This window comes from Anomalospiza imberbis, chromosome 25, assembly GCF_031753505.1.
Source record: "Anomalospiza imberbis isolate Cuckoo-Finch-1a 21T00152 chromosome 25, ASM3175350v1, whole genome shotgun sequence".
Classification (NCBI taxonomy): domain Eukaryota; kingdom Metazoa; phylum Chordata; class Aves; order Passeriformes; family Viduidae; genus Anomalospiza; species Anomalospiza imberbis.
The window spans coordinates 209,591-228,673 of record NC_089705.1 but is presented as its reverse complement, the minus strand read 5'-3'; the positions used below and the strand labels follow the sequence as shown (position 1 = coordinate 228,673).

Sequence of the window (19,083 nt, the reverse complement as noted above, 5' to 3'; positions counted from 1 at the left end):
GGTTTCCCCACAGGCATCTGATGGGTGTTTGCAGGTGGGAGAAAAAGCACCTGAACCAAGAAGAGGAATGCTTTCTGCATTGGTGCCCCAAAACTGAGGAGATAGGGAGACACTAGGTACTCAAAGCATCTTGCTTCGGAACAAAACAAAATAAAAAACTTGCTTCAGTCTGTAAACAGAGGAAAAAAGGTCATTTTTTGAGACAAACTTGCTTGGACAAGAAGACCAAGTCCAAGTCCCTTGGGTTCTCATTATCAAGGGAATGAAGCGTCCCAAAGCTCACAGAAGAGATGGGCAGGGATGGGGTCCTGCACCGGGATGGGCACAACAGCTGCTCTGACCTCATCAACCGATCCTAACTTTATTCCAGCGTTTCCTGGAGGAGCGAAGGAAAGAGCAGAGATGGGTGGGAGCAAACAAACTGATACTGCTACCCATAAACAAAGGAAGTGTTTTTTGAAGGCAGCATCTAGGTAGATGTGATGGAAGTAACAGAAGCAGCAGTTACAACAACAGAAGTCTGAAGAAACTATAGCACTCACTAGAAGCAGAGGAATTCAGCACGTGGCCATTTTCCCCCACTATCACCAGCATACCCTTCCCATGTTGATGCAGATGCTCCCACTGCAGATAAACTCCCTTCTTCAGGGCCATCCTGACAATATTAAATTTTTCAGAAAGCCCTGAAGAATGAAGCCAGCTCATGTGTGTGAGTCAGCAAACGCGCATGTCTGCAAGACCCCTTTTTCATCATGTTTAAACAGCTGGGGGTGCCTGGCAGTACATGAAAATCCATGGAAAAGCAATATATATGTACCCTACATTCCTCCCCTTCCAAAACAGTTTCTCTTGCTAGTTGTTCCCCATTTTCGACAAAGTGTGGGGTTCCTTAAACCCTTTTGACTAGAAACTCATACGAACAGCTGAAAACTCGCATTTTCTCTGCAACTGAGCTCTTCTCCAGGCCCCAAAATCTTCCAGTTTTTCCTCTGAAAAGGAGAAAAAGTGATGAAAGTTATTCCCGCAGCTGGACCAGGCAGCCCACACTGAGTTTATCTCGTTGCTACTTCATGTGCATATTCAGCAAGACTCTCATGAGCTTCTCACACACACACTCAACTTTCAAGTTGGCAGTTGGAGATAAAAAAGCAGCGATATCAGCATCGGCCACCAGCACCAATCCCAGGAGGAATGGAGGGACATGGGAACAGTGCTGGTACTTCCCAGGAGGAGGGATGGAGGGACACCAGGGAAGTGCCTGATACTCATCCTACCTGGTTTCTCCCTGTTCAAATTGTAATACGGGCGACCAAGGGTCATAAAAATGCTGTTTTCTTGCATGGAACGTGACCCCTTACTCCTACAAGCTATAGGGGTCTGCCTTCTGTGTCAGGGTATGTTTACATGACAAATGGCCTTTTTACTGCCACTTACATGCACTCATGCAGGAGAAAGAGGGATACTGCTTAGGTGACTTCTTTTGACTTCAGACCAACAACTACCCCCACAATTTAAACACAGAATTTCCATCTTGCCTGTCAATTCACTGCCACCCAATAGCTGCAAAACAGGTATTTAGGCCAGAAAATTTTGGCCTAATGCTGGATTTCAAGATTTTTCAGACCAAATGAGCAGCTGAGATTTCATGGTACATGAAGGACAGGAGGACTCCCTTGTACCAGGAGGATGACAGCTCACCAATGCTCTTCTCCAAGGGGCTGCATCCCTGGAGGGTCCCATTTTCTGTGTCTGATGTGCATGTCAAAATGACACTGCCAGGATACGCGTCTTTGCCAAGAGGACTAATACACTATGCACACACAGAATCCAGTATTTAAAAGACAGACCAGCAGTTTTTGTTTGGGGATTTAAAAGAGTTTTTTGTCAGTCTGCAAAATGTTACCCTGAGCTGTCTCTGCATTGACTAAAATTTGCATTTTCCCATAAAGCCCCAGGGCATCCTCCTCTCCTCTGGCCCTCAAGTTAAGAGGGGAATTCAGGAATATACATTTAGGTGGGATACCAGGAAAAGTTTCTTCCCCCAGAGGGGGGTCAGGCACTGACCAGACTCCCCAGGGAATGGTCAGAGCCCCAAAGCTGCCAGAGCTCCAGGAGTGTTTGGACAATGGACAACCCTCTTTAGGATGCACAGGATAGGATTGTTGGGGTGTCCTATGCAGGGCCAGGAGTTGGACTTGATGATCCTTGTTGGTCCCTTCCAACTCAGGAGATTCTATGACATTGGTTATAGGGCCCTCTTATCCATTGGTTCAGGAACTGGAAAGCAGCATGCAAGGCAAGGCTGCAGGAGGAAAAATATTTGCTGGTTAGGGCAGCTGAAGCTGGACCTGAAAGATTTTTATCCTTCCATAAACCAGCCCCTGCCCAATGACAAAAGATTCCTGAAACTCCCCAGGAATGGTTACCAGCTGCATGTTTCTCATTTTCCAAGTGCCTGGCTCAAGGCACTGCAGGCAGCTCAGAGGCAGAAACCAGGGCTGGAACCTAAAATGTTCCATCAAGCTCCCTGTCAATGGGATAAAACCAAACCACCCTTCAAGCCATCCTGGAGCACCCAGACCATCTCATGAGTGAATCGCAAAGACCAGCTTATGCTTTTGATTCATTTTTACACAGGCATTGCAGATGAATTTGGGTGGGAATTATTAATCCTGTCTTCGGACGCAGAGTTTGAGTAACAGGGAATAAATACAGCCTGAAGCCCTGGACACAATGGGATGGGACTGTCCCCACTCACACCCTGCTTGCTCTCATATTCAGTGATACACAGGCCCTAGGGGTGAAAAGTCCATATGGAATTATGCTCCAAGGCCACACCAGCATGGGAAAGCAAGGAGATGCTGTGGGACCAACAGCAGCACATGCCATCTTCCACCTCCAAGGCTTTGGCTCTGCAATTCTACTATAAAGCCATGTGAGCAGCTTAGTTATTTATTTAACTAAAAGCTTTTAATTATCTCTCTCACACACACACATTCCATGGGGTGGGGAAGGAGCAGAATAATCAGCCTACCACCAGTGACCGGAGTGTTCAAAGGAATTGTGGTTTTCATAGAAATAGCTAACTAGGCCAGTTCTTCTTCCACTGCTTGCAGAGCATACTCCCATCCCCAGGCTCCAGCCACGGCGTGTTTTGCTGTGGTTACCTCTCAGGCTGAGCTGATCCTGTGAGGACCCAATTTTGACAGAGCAAAGGATCCTCCCCAGGTCTGGGCTCCAGGTTTCCTGACACAGGCACAGAGAGTTATTCCATCGTGTGACCCAGTCTGAAAGCCATGGCACTCACCCTCACCAGCAGATGGACTGGTCTGCTCCCCGAAAATACACATGTGGGAGGGAAGCACCCAGTGCTGTGGCTGTGGCCATGCAACCAGGCAGCCATGGAGCTCTCCCACTGCCTGCAAGACAAAACACTCCCCTGAGCTTCTCATCCTCCTACATCTTTTAGGCTCTGCACTGAGATCAGGAAGATACAAAATTCTCAGTCCCCTCCAAAACCACCAGAGTTCAAGCGCCGTAAGACTTTATAAATTATAAATTACAAACCACTGCCATCAACATTTGCTCTGAGCACGCCAGCTAAAGCAAGCTGGCATGGGAATTTGTTTAAAAATCCCAGATCAGAAATGCAGCACGGTCTGGAGGAGCATGCCCTGGAAGAGTACAATTGCTTGAACACATCCCCGAAGCCCATACAATTTCCCTCTCTGTGGAACTGCTTCATTTAAAAAAAGAAAAAAGAGAAAGAGAAAGATTTAGTCCATCTACACGATCTACATGGACAAATTAAAAGCACTGGCTTTTAATGCACAATGTGACCGGCATTACACAAGTAAAAATTCACATAAACAGAAAACAAGCGTAAACAACTCACTGAACGTAAGGAAACTAATAATATTAATCTGGATTAAGTACAAGCCATAAACATTCCTACCTAATCCATCCGATGGACAAAGATAAATCCCTGCTATGCCGCATCTACAGTTCTTTGCAACTTAAGAAACCACAATACTGATCAAAACAGTAGTAGATAAGACATACAAAGGGAAATCTTTACGCATCGTTGTCTGCTTAATCTACACAAGATTACAGCAAAAACCAAGCACCAAGAAAGAATAATCATTGCAAAAGATCCCCAAACCCAGACTGCAACTTCTACTACTGATGCAAAGCTTTATATTGAACTTCCCCGGAGAAATACACAACAGCAAGAAACACATCTCCAAGCCTGAACAACCTGAGTATCTGCTATTCCTTAACACTCAAGAAAAACTGCACAGAAGTTAGAGGGAAGCCGACAGATCTGCAGTGGAGCTTGAAAGTACAAAGTAAGGTTTATGATGGGAAATTATTTGCATCCATAGGGCCGCTGCAGGGACCCTCACACTGTCCTATTAAAGCCCTTAGATTCAGCACAGCTTCCCAGTAATGTAAAAGCAGCTCCAGCAAGTTCAGACATTGACCCAGTGTGGCACACAGTACAGCTCAGCTCTACCTCCCCACTGCAGCCTCACCCACACATGCCTTCATCCACAGGGGGGGTGGGAAGCTCCCACTAGGAGCAGGGATCCCTGGCCTGGATAGGTGGGGAGAGCCCAGAGCTTTCCCACCCAGCATGGACACAAGATCTCTGAGCATTACCAATTTCCAGGGCTTTTTCCAAGAAACAGATGAAATATGGGAGTAAGGGGCTGAAGAAAAATCCACCTGCAGTGACACAGGTACAGTCATAGTTCCCCCAAATGAAGAGGCTCTCAGCACATACCCCTCATTTGGGAACACAAGGAAAGATGTTTGAGAAGAAACTCCTAGTCAGATGCTGTGGATACTCAGCCAACACTTCCACTGAACTTCCAAGAATGAAGAGCCTGAGGTTTACCTGCTGACCCCTAAAATCCAGGATTCCTTTGAGATACCAAGTAACTGCTGGTGAAAACCCAGTACAGAGTCACTGACTTCCATCAGCAACCCTTCTGTATACACAACTTTATTCAGCATGTTACACGCCACATTCACAACATCATCATCATCATCATCCACCTATCAATGTATCAAAGCACATGGAGCATCCCAACACCCCAGCAAGCTACCCTGGCAGAGCAACACTTTGATCTCTAATAAATGAATTTGTGGAGGTGGTTGCTCACTAGATAAGCCACATCCTTGCCAGCCTATGTCCCATTCATTCAAATATCTGCTCAACAAGCAGTAAATGGGGCAGTAGGAGAGACACTGTTTTACCACTTTCCAAAAATCAAAGGATGTCAAATGAAAAACACCATGGATGCTCATGCAGAGCGCATAGCACTTGGCAGGGAGACAGACTTGGAGTCAGGAACTGTAGGTTTGGAGTATCATTGCCTGAAGCATTTATAAGCTTTAGGAACATACAATGTTTGGAAACAGGCCAATAGGAGTCCTTACCCCTCAGGATTGCTGCTTTCCCATTAAATGCTTTGCTTTTTATAAGATTGTTTTAACTTGCAATTGTGAGATCAGATGAAAACACAAGTAATTCCTCTTCTCGTCATCTAAATTGATATAAGAAATAATGAATGTGTTTATACTAGGGAAAAAAAATCATTCTTCTCTCTGTTTCATAAGGCTCTAATTGAGTTTTCAAGGTAAGGAGCGTGCACTATGTTTATCCTGATATTTATCTTCCGCAGCAGATTATGTTTGTCCATGAGAATCCTATAAAATCCTCACCTTCTTTAAGGCCATGACAGCAGAGCTATGCACTGCCTTTTAAATCCCACCCAATGCTCAAAATTGCCCTATAAGTGCAACTGAAGATGCAAGAATTATGTAAAATATAAACATCAAGAGTATCAGCATCACTGACATGCAACACACAACCCTTACCAACCACCACAATGCTGCAGGAAAACCTTCAATTCATTAAAAACATTGCTGGACCAGCCATTAAAAAGAAAAAACAACATACTTTGGATCTCCACAAAGCAACCTTTGAAGCAAAGGGAGCAGATCCTGGGGCAGCAACACAAGAGTTAGCCAACTGTGAAAGGAATTGCACTCCATGGCATCACAGCAGCAGCAGCAGCCAGGGCAGAGCCCCTCTGCATCCCTCATCCAGACCCAACATATTCTCTGCCCCCGAGATCTTACAGGGATTATTTTTACATATCTCAACTGTGAATAAGAATCACTAATTCAAAGACCATCCCTCCAGATTTAGCAAACTAAGGCAAGCAAAATCCAGCATGTTTGAAAAGCCTTCAAATCCTAACTGGAAAGAGCAAGGAAAGGCAAAAACGGGGTTTGTGGTGCTGTTCAAAAATTAGATTTTCATGGAATAGTTTAGATTGGAAGGGACCTATTTTGCTTTGCTTGTCCAGTATCTTAATTAAATTAACACACAAAATTATAACTGAACCAGCATAGCACCTACCTCAGAAATTGGACAATCTCTGAGAAATTTTCCCTTCATCATGCAATTCTTGAATTACCATTTACACAGCCACAGAGGGAAAAGCTGACAGACCCTGCCCAAAACCAGCTTCCTCAAACCAGTGCAGCAAGGGTGAACAAGTTGCTTTTCCCCAAAAGACAGGGAAGTGAGGACTTGGGACACTTGCAGCTGCAGCACTCGGAGGTGGTCGAGGTGGATTTTAACTCATTCCAGACCTTCTGGAGTAATTTTCATCACAAACAGTGCCTCGCTGGAGACAGGAAATAAAAATACGCCTTGGTGGAAAATCCAGTCAGAGCATCACTTCCCAGTGGGCCAAGGTGTTTTCTTGAGCTAGAATTCAGAGGAAAGGAGGGTGCCTGGACAGGAAAGAGCCCTTGTCTGACTGATACCAGACCACAGCATTCACATTTGTCCCACGGGTGGGTGAAAACGCATGGCTCTGTGGAGCCCTAAGCCCTTCCCCGCCATATCTCCTTCCTCCTCCTGCACAATGGACTCCGGGCAGAGCTGGGGATCCCAGCTCGGCCACGGCAGGCCGGGCAACCCCACGCCAGCAGAGGGGGACACTGGGTGCCAGCTCCCCTGGGCTGTGTGTCCCTGTCCTGCTACCCCCATTTCTTGCCTCCTGCAGAACCTGAGGCTGAGCCTCAGCCCTCTGACTTCCAGTACTCCATGGCACACACAGCCCCACGGAGCGGTGGCACACGAGCCGCGCACACACACGCACTGGATTCGGTCACTGCAAACACACCGAACACACACAGATACCCTGCGCACACACGCAGGGCAAACACAGACACGCTGCACACACACACACGCATGGGGCACACTCACCCGGTGTGCAGAGACACACGGTGCACACACGCGCACAGCTTGCACATGCACTGCGTATACACGCAGTGCTCACACGCAGAGCTCACAGCAGTCACACCACACCCCCCAGTACAAACTACACACACAGGGTGCTTGTGCAGACCACGCGTGCCCGCTCCAACACCCCACGCACCCTTTACACGCACGGGCACACCAACCGCACACACTCGCTGTGCAGATGCACCTTGCGCAGACGAGCACACGCACTCACACACAGTGCACAACCGCACACGCGCACATACACGTGCCCACCCGCACAGAGACCGCGGGCGCGCACCGACCCGTTTGCCGTTTGCGGACACGGACACACGGACACACGGACACACGGACACACGGACACGGACCCGCCGCGCAAAGGCCGCGCGCACTCCCCCGCGCCGCGCACACGCTCCCGCGCGCGCTTACCCGGCCGCCCCCGCGCGCGGCGCCCGCCGGCCTCACACCGGGCCCCGCAGAGCCCCCGCTGCGGTGCGACACCCCGGGGCCGCGCCGTGCCCGCCAGGCGCTCGGTCCCCGCTCGGTCCCCGCTCGGTCCCCGCTCGGTCCCCGCTCCGCGCCCGCCGCTCCGCGCCAGCTGCCGCCCGCCCGCGGCTCTGCCCCCCGCCCCGCCTCCTCCCCCCACAACACTGTAGTAAGTTCTCATTGGCCGAGGGCGAGGGGCGGGACGCCAGCGCCGCCTCGCCATTGGCTACGGGGAAACCGCGGCCGGCGGCGCGGGCGGGGGAGCGTGCGCCCCCTCCTGGCTCCCCCCACGCCGCTCTCCCGCGTTCCCTCCCGCGGGCGGCCCGGAGGGAGCGCCCGGAGAGCCTTCCTGAGCCCGCCACAACGACACCCCGGCAGCGAGAGGCTGAAGTGACGGGACTACCGCCTGTTCCTGCCACCACCACACCCTCCCCCGCTAAGCTGATGGCGGCGGGGGGACGATAATTTGGCGCCGCACGGCCCCAGGAGGAAGGGGACAGGAAGGGTCCTGGCCGCCCGTACCGCGGGCGGCAGCGCCACTCCCCCTCCCTCCGTGACCTAAATTTTAAATACCGTTCGCTGCCTCCCAGAGAAAGTCGTGGCGCAGCTCTGAAGGGAAACCCGGGGTGAAGAAGCAAGGAGGAGTGTATGAAGAAAGGTAGGGGAGGCGTTGGGGTTTTTTTATGCTGTTATTATAGTCTTCATTTTTTTATTCATAAGGCCATTCGTAATCGAACTGCCTCAGTCTGTGGCAAGCCAAAAAAGCGACAATTGAGGTGGCTTGGTCAACAAGAAACGCCCCCAGGTGCCCAGCACAGCCCCACCGAGGCGCCCGCCCCGCCCCTGCTCTGGAATCCCGCACCTCCAGCGTGGACTGGATTTTCCTCGCTTACAGCCAAATTAGAATCAGTTACTTTTATCAAGCAGAGCTGTCTAGCTCTCCCTGCTTTGTGCATCACAGCAGAACACTTCCAAAGGTTCCAGCAAAGCTGCTGCCAGCCTGCCCAGCTCAGGAACCAAATCCCCCTCATATATTTGCACAATTCCAAAATACGCCTGGCACTAAGGCATCTCCGTTTGTCTCCCATAGAGAATTAAGGTCTCAGGCACATTATTCTGCTTGGATTAAGAGCAACCGCCCTGCCTCTTCATCAGCAGATAATCCCCAGGGCTTGGTCCCAGACTGGGATTGCTCCATCCCTGGTACCGACCTAGCAAGGGCCACTCACACACTGAGGGCATTTGTGCTATATGAAGCTAAAAATACCCAGATTTTTAGAAAAAATTAACATGCTTCTCACAGCTATTTACCCCTTCTCCTTTATGTGTCTATGACAGCTCTGCCAAAAAGAATGGAGCAGCTCCTCTGTGTCTCAGTGTTGAGACCACTTGCAAAAAGCTCCTTAATGAGAGGGAAGACAGATGTTTTTTGCCTTAAATCTGGACAACTTGGGACTTAGATGAGCACATCTGATTAAAAAAAAAGGCTGGGAAAGTTCTGGTGGCTCTAAGTCGCTGCTCCTACATTAGGGACAGGTAGTTCCTTTGAATCATGTCCTGAAGCTCTGACTTCAGTCCCCAGTGCAAAAAATTAGCACAATTTAATAGCCCAGGCAGTGCATGGAGGAGTGTCAGATGTTCAGTGCTAACCCACTACAACTGCTGCCTTTGCTACTGCTCACCCATGGGTGAGCTTAAAACACTGCCAGAAGAGAAATACCAGTCCAAAGGGCTTTGAGGAGAAAACCATGGAGCAAAGAAACCACAAGTTTTGGTTGGCAACAGCTTCTTGCAACTAAGAAAAACAAGCAAACAAACCCACACTGCTTCATTGTATACTACACATGGTAGATTACGTGGAGGAGAGACCAGGGCAACAAAAATTTCACATCAAAGCGGTGATTTAACTCTACACAGCGCATCATCCACTGCGCTCCCAACACCAGATGATCCCCATCTCCATCTGCCAGCAGCTGAGAACAGAAGCAGCAGCTCCTGCATTTTGTATTCCCAGGTGAAGCATTTATCCACAGGGAGCACTAGTGCAAGCTGCCAACGCGCTTGTGCGCGAGGGCAACGGCTGATGTCACCTCTTCAGACCCCAAACAAATGGCTGAGAGCTCGATTGGCTAAAAAGTCAAAGGAAGAGAAATGGAAAAGTTGAATTATCAAATACAAAAAGAGGCACTTGGTCTATGGCATGAGAGCCTGAAAAACATTCTTCTGGGGCAAGGGGATCTAAGCCTACATAAAGCAATATTTTATAGGGAGCAGAAAATATGTGAAAAAAGGGAAAAAGAAACCCAAAACCACCACTCTTGTGCACATGGAAATAAACCCATCACCACCACACTTCTGCTGGAAGTTACTGGCTTAGCTTCAAACTTTTTCCTTCCTACACAGCCCCATACTGACCTCTGCAATCCCATAGGAAGTAATGGAAATTTCTTAAATTCTTCACTATAAGAACAGTTTGCCCTGTGCCAAGCCTGGATTGCAACTATTTAAAGAACTCTCCCAGTTACAGCTGGTTAAAGTCACTTTATGGAAGTCATTTAGAGACTGAGAATTATTTTATTAAGTCAGGATTTCTTGGTATTTGCCTGCTGGATATAAGAATAAGGACAGGAATTATATTAATTTTAGGCATGCGTTTGGGGTCGCTAAGGCAGAGGTTGTTCCTCACAAGGTGAAGGGCCACTGGGAGCACTCAGATCCTGGTGGACTCAGTCAGTACAATCCAACTGGGTCATGGAGGACAATGCCAAACCCTGCCCTCTGCCTGGGTAATGTGCAGGCACTTTCAAGCAGCTCAGCAGGACACACTGCAGCGTCCTAGGAGCATCCAGATAGCAGATTAAATCTGGCTCAAGTTAAGTTCTTCATATAACAGATCTTTGTAAGGTGATCCAGCACTCTCTAGGCCCCACAAGATACACTCCTGGTAGGATTTGTTGCAAAACAGGGCTCCCAGTTTACACCAGTGCTGGGGAACACTGCCCAGAGCATTACTGGCACAACAATAAAAGGCACAGAGCTCTCCTCTTTGCCCTGAGGAGCTTCTCCAGTGAGGAATTCCCAGTCTAAACAAAGCAATTGTGCATCACACTGGTGTTGTGCTCCCTTCCCCAAAGCAAGCAGGATTTAAAGTGAAGAGAAATACTTGGAATTACACTAAGTTCTAGGAAAAGAAAAAAAATTAGGCTGGTCAGATGAATCCTCTATCTATCCTGCTCTAAATGAGCTATATTACACACACATATGTGAACACACAACAGGCACACTGTTTCCCTTTCTCACACTCACACACTTTGCAAACAAGTGACAGTCTCCATTGCAGCAGCAGCCATTTCACAAGAGCAAACAAGGTGGGAGGAGAGCAGGTGGCTCAGTTTTGTCAGTCCCTGGCCCTCTGCCCTTGGCTCCTCTTCCAGCTTTGCTGTCACCATCAGCAGTGCTGATTTGGCCATGAGCAGAAGACAAGAATGAGGAGGAAAGGAAACCTCCTTTTGACTTTTCAAGCTTTGTCTTCCTGTAAAATGGTGATCTAGAATTAAGATATTGCAGGTAAATGATTCACCTGGAAGGAAAGAATGCTTCAACTAATGCTGCATTTCTCCCCTGCCCACCCCTCATTCCAGCACAGAATTCACTGCTGAAAAAGCCTCTGACAGGCTGAACTGCAAATTCAAGGAATTTTCACTAAGGTCTAGAATACTTGCACTGATTTGCTACAACTCATGGTGTGCACAGTGAAGGCAACCTGGAACATCTACACTCACGTGGCTCTGTATCAAGTATTTAACCAAAGATTAAATGTAGTCCAGCCCATCCTAATACTCTCCAAAACCAACCATTGATTCATTGCTGAGATAGTTATTAAAGGGCCAAGAAGCACCCTCCATTGGCTAAAGAGACTGAGTGATTTAGGTATTGGAATCACACTTGGCATCAGGGCAGTTCATCTCCAATTTTGCTAAATTCAAACTGCTTCTGCCATCCTTTTCTTGGTGGTTTCCTTCTGGAGAATTTTCTTTTGTTGGCTGTAATTTGTAGTCTTTAAAAGCTGCTGTTGCTAAACTACAACCACGTATTCTCCCGTGGGCAGAAGAATCCCATTTTTTAGCCATTAGATCTTTTTGGTACTGGGCTGGCTCATATGGATCCCTTTTGGGCAGATGGGGAAAGCAGAGGGGGTGGCTGGGAACTGAGTCTGTACACCCAGGAATTCCCATCCCACCTGCAATCTGGTTAATTGATACCAAAAGCTCCCGTCATGAGTTTCATTCATTTGTATGAAGCTGATGTTCATTTGAGGCAGTGTCTTGCAGCACAGCAGACAAACTCCAAGTAGAAAGAGGAATAAAACAGAAGAGGAGCTTCAGTTCTCTCCAGGCTATGTGCCAGTGCAGGGAAGAACAGCTCCTGGAGAGTCAGCTTTGTTTAAACTTAGGGCTTAGAGTCAGCATGTAAAGCACATTTCTGCCAAGATGCACCATTAAAGATTAGAGGAGGTCAGCTGCAGCCTGCAGGATTGGGTGTTAATATGGTGAATGTTTCTACATTGACAGAAAATACTTTTCCTCTCAAGTATGAGTAGGAAGTATTAAACACACAAGTGGCTGCACTGAAAGGATCTATAAAAAGCTTAACAAATTCTGGAGAATAGATTACAGGTGATGCTGTGAATTCAAGCAGGCTCAGGAAAAGGCAGAGTCAGTGTGGCATGAGCCTGAACTCCAGAAACAACCTAAGAAACTGACTGAACCATGGAAAGAACCATCATAGGAGCCTCAGACTGTCCCACAGCACACTCATCTCCATCACCTCGGCTCACCCTCCTTCCAAGCATTTACTAGGATTTCCTTTCCCAGCAGTCGCAGTAAAAAACTAAAACCAGAGGAGTGTGCTCACAGACAGCACTTGACTCCCTATCCCTCTTTCAGGAATGCTGCTGGAAACTCCTATGTTTGGGCAGCAGGAAGAAGTTCGAGCCCTTGTGTCAGCATCCTACGCGAAGCAGGACCAGCCAGCCTGGCCAGAGAGGCAGCTGTCCCTTCAGCGGGTGACAAGCTCAGCTATGCAGCCTTTCTTGAAATGCACCCAAAAATAACAGTGAGTGCCACCTAGAGACCAGAGCTCCAGCCGGGAGGCAGCCAGGCTGCACTACAAACAAAAGATGTCAGGGGCTGATTTACTCCTTGCATGGATGAGGAGCCAAACTGTAGCCAAAAGAGGCTCTGGCTTCTTTAAATAACACCAGGTAGGTGTGTTTTCAACTGCAGCTTCTCCCCAGAAGGGCACCAATTCAGTGAAGGAGATTTGTCTTCACACTGCTATGCTCTTGTTGGGCAAAGAGCACCCCTTGGCTTCAAAATGCTTAGAGCTCTTTGGTATGGGGAAGGACAGTTTCAAGATCAGGGTTTATTTAGGACTATTTAAGACTATTTAACTTTACCTAGCAGTAAGTTTGAGGCAGCTACTTGGCAGAGAACGTTTGAGTCTGCACTAACATATTCCATGTAATTCAAAGGCCAGGCAGCAAATTCACGCAAATCATGAACCCCGCTCTAGTCAACAGACAGCAATTGGTGATTGAGGGCTAGACCTGTGCATCAGTGAGGGACACCTGGCAAAACCTAACATTTATTTAAATTAAACTTTACCTGTGGAGAACAAATACAACGTCTAACCATTATTTTTTCCACAAATAAGAGCCAAAGCTCTGCACCACCTTGGTCAGCACTGCGTCCCCAGCCTGACATGCCCTTGGACCTCGCAGGGTTTGTCCTGAGCTACTAAACCGGATCAGACTCGTCACTCTGCATCCTGCCTATTGATGTTCCCAGAACCTGATAAGAGCACAGCCGAAGTCTGCCCAGAGGCATTTCTGCAGGTGCACAATGATTAATTGGTGCACATTTCCATATCACAAATTAAAAATACCTCAGCTTGCTTGAAATGCAGTATATTAACCTCTGAAACTGGCAGTCATGGATACCAGCTTCAAAAAGATGAATATCAATAAGAAGAATCCCAGAGGATAGCATCCCACTACTGCCAGATTTTCTGGAGCTCAAAATAAGGCATTTTGAGGCTCTTTTAAGGTAGTAACTTTACATGCTTATTTTATTAAGAGAACCCAAAGTGGTTCATAGTAATAGACAGAATCCAAGAAATTGAGGAGGGCGAGGGGCATAAGGTTGCCAAGGAAAGCTGTGGGCATGGAAGAAGAGACAGGAAGCTGAGGGCAGGAATCATACTGCCATTGTCACAGTTAATTGCCAAGAGTCTGAAAAGGTTTGTTACTAAAATAAATAACTCTGTTAGTTCAGGGTGTTCTGCAGGTCCACCGGGACTGCACAGTAACAGTGCACACAGTAAATCTCTGGAGCAGGAGATGCTTGAAGACGCCAATCTCACCCTGCACTCACTGCAGGCTGCATCAGAAAAGCTAATAATCATTAAGCTGCCATCTTTTATTTCTAATTATTTGTCTCCACAGCAGGGTTTCTCCAACCATCAAGCAAAAGGGAAGCAAGTCTCAAAGGCCTAACTGTTTTGAAGTGGGCTCACAGCTGCCACGGCATGAATGCCTCTCCAAGAACAGTAGCAACTGCTCTGCATGGCCCACGGAGCTGGGAGGGAAAGCATCTCTGTTTAAGCTGGTTTTCAATGTCGGTTTTTTAGGTCAACCAAAACAGCTTTCCTTATGCAACAGAAAGCTCACTTGTTTTGGAGTTTTTGCTTTCATTTAATTAGATGGTAATTCAGAGGGCAGCACTGCTATTCTGAACGTCACAATGAGAACTGTTTTCACTGCTTTACTAAGCAACAAAGTGAAAACACTGAGCTAAGCGTTCTCTAGAACTTGACAGCACATTAGGGACCATGGTCTCCTCTGACAGGGTGGGACAAGTGAAAGAGATACCTTGCTGCCACATTTCCATAGAATCATGGAATCATTTAGGTCAGAAAAGCCCTTCATGATCAAAGAGGTTAACCATTAACCCACTACTCTCAAGCCCACCACTAACCTATGCCTCTAAGTGCCACATCTACACGGATTTTAAACCCCTCCAGGGATGGGGACTCCATCATTGCCCTGGGCAGCCTGTGTCAGTGCTTGATGACCTTTTCCATGAAGAAGTTTTTCCCTAATATCCAACTTAAACCTCCCCTGGCACAGCTTGAGGCCATTTCCTCTTGCCCAGTCCCTTGTTCCCTGACCAATCCCTCCCAGGCTGCCCCCTTCTGTTAAGGAGTTGTGGAGACAGAAGGTCCCCCCAAAGCCTCCTTTTCTCCAGGGTGAGCCACCCTAGCTCCCCCAGTTGCTCCTGCTGCTCCAGCCCCTTCTCCAGCTCTGTTCCTTTCCCTGGACACGCTCCAGCCCCTCAATGTCTTTCTTGTTATGAGGGGCCCAAAACTGGCCCCAGGATTCAAGGTTTGGCCTCACCAGTGACCAGTACAGGGGGACTGCCCTAGTCCTGCTGGCCACACTAGTGCTCGTACAGGCCATGTGTCATTTGCCTTCTTGCCCACCTGGGCTCATGTTCAGGCACCGTCAGCCAACAGGAGAGGTTAAAGAAGAAAATCTCACTGAAAGGTGCTGGAAACCTCATTTGTTCTTCCTCTTTGGGCTATGTGTAAACAAGAACTAAGGGGAGACCCAAATTCACAACACAACAAGCTATTCAAGGGCTCTGCAAAGCAGTGCCCTTCTCCAGGTCACCCATGAATTCTGGGATAGAAAGAAACAACATGTATAAATAAAAATAACAGCACATGGCTTCCAGCATCACCAGTGCCACCGTATGGAAAGACGGAGCCCAAACACAGCCCATGAATGGACACTCTGCACTTACCACCACAGACACAGCTCTGAACAATTTTTCAGCAGTGACCTCACCTTGGATTTCTTGACAGGCTTTAAATAACGGCAACATATGTAAATCTCAGCTTGAAGGTCAAGAGCAAAATCCCCAGCAGAGGCTCCTCTAGCATTTTCAGCATTTTCCCTCACAGTTTCTGCCCCGCAGCTACTCCCAGCTTCTCTCCATGGAAGCTGTTGGTGTGTTACTTTGCCCAACACCAGGTCAGGAGAGGAGATTATATTACTAAATTTATATTTAATTTACATATATTACAAAAACTCCTATGCATTTTATGTTTACCTATGAGATAACCTAGGCTTAAAGATGGAGAGGCAATCTGAGCCTGCTGTTTTCTCTGCTGAGTGAAGGTCAGAGCTGTCCCTGAGCCAGTGATACTGTACCACACCCCCTTTATCTTTGCTATCCCTAACAAGGTACCACGTGGCTTTCTTGTTTGCTGACAAAGATTGACACCAATTATTCAGCAAGCAGCAAATTTCATCTCATATCAGGATCAAAACCTCCACAGCCTGTAACAAGCAGGACCACCAAAATGCAATTCTCTCCCCTCTGTGCAATACATGCAAGAAAACTGACAAAAGTAACATGGAGACTGCTCTGGGGAGGGCAAACCAGGGATGGTCCAGGTTATCAGTGTTTCCCAAGGGAGAAATTCACCCTTGACCAGAGACTTGTCATACAGAGACAGCCAGATGGGTGACTGTCCTGACGGTCTGCTCAAGCACTGAGCAGGAACACTCTCTGGCCAAAGATTTACTCCAGGCTACCCTGGCACAGCTGCAGCTGTTGTGCTGGTACAGCTTTGCCTCTCACTAACCCGTTCCAACTATCATGCAAGTGAGCACTTGTATCTTGCTCCACATCCAAGCTCACAGCAGCTTCCAGCTGTACCTTCCATGCGGAGGAGTTTTATTCTGCGTTCAAATGGCTGCTGGGTGTTTGGTGGGGTTGGAGCTCAGCACCTCTGACCAAAGCAGGTTTTCTAGTCAATTAACAATCCTGCTTTTGGAGATTTGGTAGCAAAGCTCATTCAGATCAGGAGGCAGCTGCTCATCTTCCAAATATAGTGCTCACTTCTGAGTAAGAACAACAGGTTTATGCTTGGATTTGATTCATCTCTCTTGCCCAGCAATGAGGCATTGTATAATGACGTTGAGTTTAAGAATAAAGCAATCTGTTCCCAGCACCTTCCTCTGCTTTCCCTTCAAGTCTTTCATCAATGACTGGCAGCACATTAAAAACTCAGGCACAGAGCAGAGCTGCTCTAAATGTGCTCAGCCCTTTCCCTTACTAGGAGAGGAGAGGGCGTTACTGGGGAAGAGGAGTGATGGAGAGAGGAAAGCTTAGCAGGAGGATAGTTTGAATTTTAAAAAAGAAAAAAAGTAAATTTAAACTTACTGAAGTTTCCAGAGAACACAACCTCGATGCAAAGGCACCACTGCATCCAGAGAAAAAGCTTCACCAAGCAGATCCCTTCCTTCCCTCCACCCTGAGAACACACACCTTGTCCTCAGAGGCTTTAATATACAAACACCACCTCACAGCCAAGTTCATTGCAGGCACCAAACCCCTGCAGGGAAACAATCAGAATCTACCCCACCAGGGCAATTTTTTCCCCATGCAAAGCAGGCTGTCCATGAACACAAACTGAAATTATCAGCACCTGATGCTCTTCTCCAAACTCGACATGCATTTCCCCTCCTCTCCTGCCAGAAGGGCCTCAGCCTCCTCTCCATGCCCTGCAAAGCCCCAAACACCCATGGTTTGCAAAGGGCAAGGTGGTCCAGTGCCATCAGAGAGCCCTTTTCACAACCACAGTGCTGACTTGCCACCAACAGATGTCAGGAGACATCCTGGGAAGAACAGGAAGCATTGCTTTCCATTTGCAAATACACTTTCCCCGCCATTTGCTCACTTACTGGCACTTAGGTGTGCTTTTACCTCCAGGTCAGTGCTCCACAGCCTATGTTGGTAGGAAAATCTACTACTGGGGGCTTCTTCATATTATAAAATACAGCACTTTCCAGGCCAACTAAGTGCTTTTCAATATCCAAAATCTTGACACACACACGGACAATAAATCATGCTGTTTGACAACAACCAATGCTTCAGAGTTTAAGACAGAATAAACAGGCCAGTTCATTATTTAAATAAGTCCAATCATTAAGTCAAAGCAACTTGTTTCAATTATTTCTGCCCACTGATCTAACAAAGCAGTTACTTACCCAGAGATGAGAGAGCCAGGCCAACCACACAGGCGAAGCACCAAAATCCGTCGTGGGGCAATGGATAGAAGAGAAAGGAGAAGAGACACTGGTTAAAAAGCAGTTACAGCTAAACACAAAAATCCCATGCACCCACCAAAAAAATCCGAGCCACAAAGCCAAAAGCTCACACTTCTACCCACATGAGCAAGGCAACAGAGCAAAACTTCAGTATCTGACTCTTCCAGAAGTGAAGGTGGAACCGGATGTTCACGGTCAGCCACTTCTTAGAAATGTAAACACCAAGTGGGGAAGCGAAAAAAAAAAATTAAAAAAAAAAAAAAAAACCAAAACAGAAACATCAGCTCGGCATTGCCTAACGCTGATTATACAGTGAGCAGTGACGTGGGCACCCCATGCCTGCCAGCCTCTGCCGAGCTCCGGGCACAACCGGGCTCCGTGGCGGCTGCGGGCTGGCCCCGTGCAACTTCTGCGCCTGTCCAGCCCCTCTAGACTTACATAACTTCTCGTGCAAACTTCTGCCGGGCTGGACACAGCCCAGCGCCGCCGGTCCGGGCTCCACAGGGCTCCAACTGAGCCCTCTAGTGGGCTTCAAAAATTCCACAAAACACCAGAGCCTTAATTTAATTAACACTCGGCCAGAGGCCTCTAAACCCTAATCCTCTCAACAAAAGGATCATTAACTAAATGAAGAGATTCAAGAGAGCAACGGTGCTCCCAGCCGCGGAAGGCTGGCTGTGTGCTCCCGTGGGCACACAGCAGGGCCTGAAATTCAGCCACATCCTCAGCCCATGCAACAGCCCTGCTGAGGGTACGGGACCTGCCTCCCATAAGCACACAGTCGAGCACTCGTGGCACAAGTTGGACTCAACAGTCACCCTGCCATGCCAGAGAATCACAGAATCATGGAACGCTTTGTGTTGGAAGAGACCTTAAAGCTCATCTCATTCCAACCCACTGCCACGGGCAGGGACACCTTCCACTAGACCCGGTAGAAATATGAGCACAAGCCCATACCCATCCTTTGGGATGCACCATGATGCCGACAGTCCTGGTGCCATCATCTCCATCAAGACTGAAAAGCCAAACTACTGAACCAGGAGAGCAGCTGGAGCAACATTTATTTTTTAAGGGTTATTATCCAGCCTGGATGCAGGTAGAGAGCAGCTCT

General features: G+C 47.9%; 1 protein-coding gene and 1 long non-coding RNA gene across 4 annotated transcripts in view; one reads left to right on the top strand and one right to left on the bottom strand.

The window, feature by feature from the left end:
* EPB41 (erythrocyte membrane protein band 4.1) overlaps positions 1–19,083 on the bottom strand; it is a 95,550-nt gene that overhangs the window by 68,537 nt on the left and 7,930 nt on the right. Inside the window, exon 1 of one of the 3 annotated variants that reach the window (XM_068172421.1) lies at positions 17,913–18,087. The exons of 1 other annotated variant lie outside the window; for it this stretch is intronic. The gene's annotated coding sequence lies outside the window, so the exon portion shown is untranslated. Of the gene's footprint in view, positions 1–7,735; positions 7,840–17,912; positions 18,088–19,083 lie in introns of those variants that run through there. One more of the 3 variants, XM_068172420.1, reaches the window with a different exon arrangement.
* On the top strand, positions 8,018–11,625 carry LOC137462263 (uncharacterized). Its single transcript, XR_010993643.1, has 2 exons — positions 8,018–8,450; positions 11,434–11,625. It is a non-coding gene; the product is annotated as an uncharacterized lncRNA (long non-coding RNA).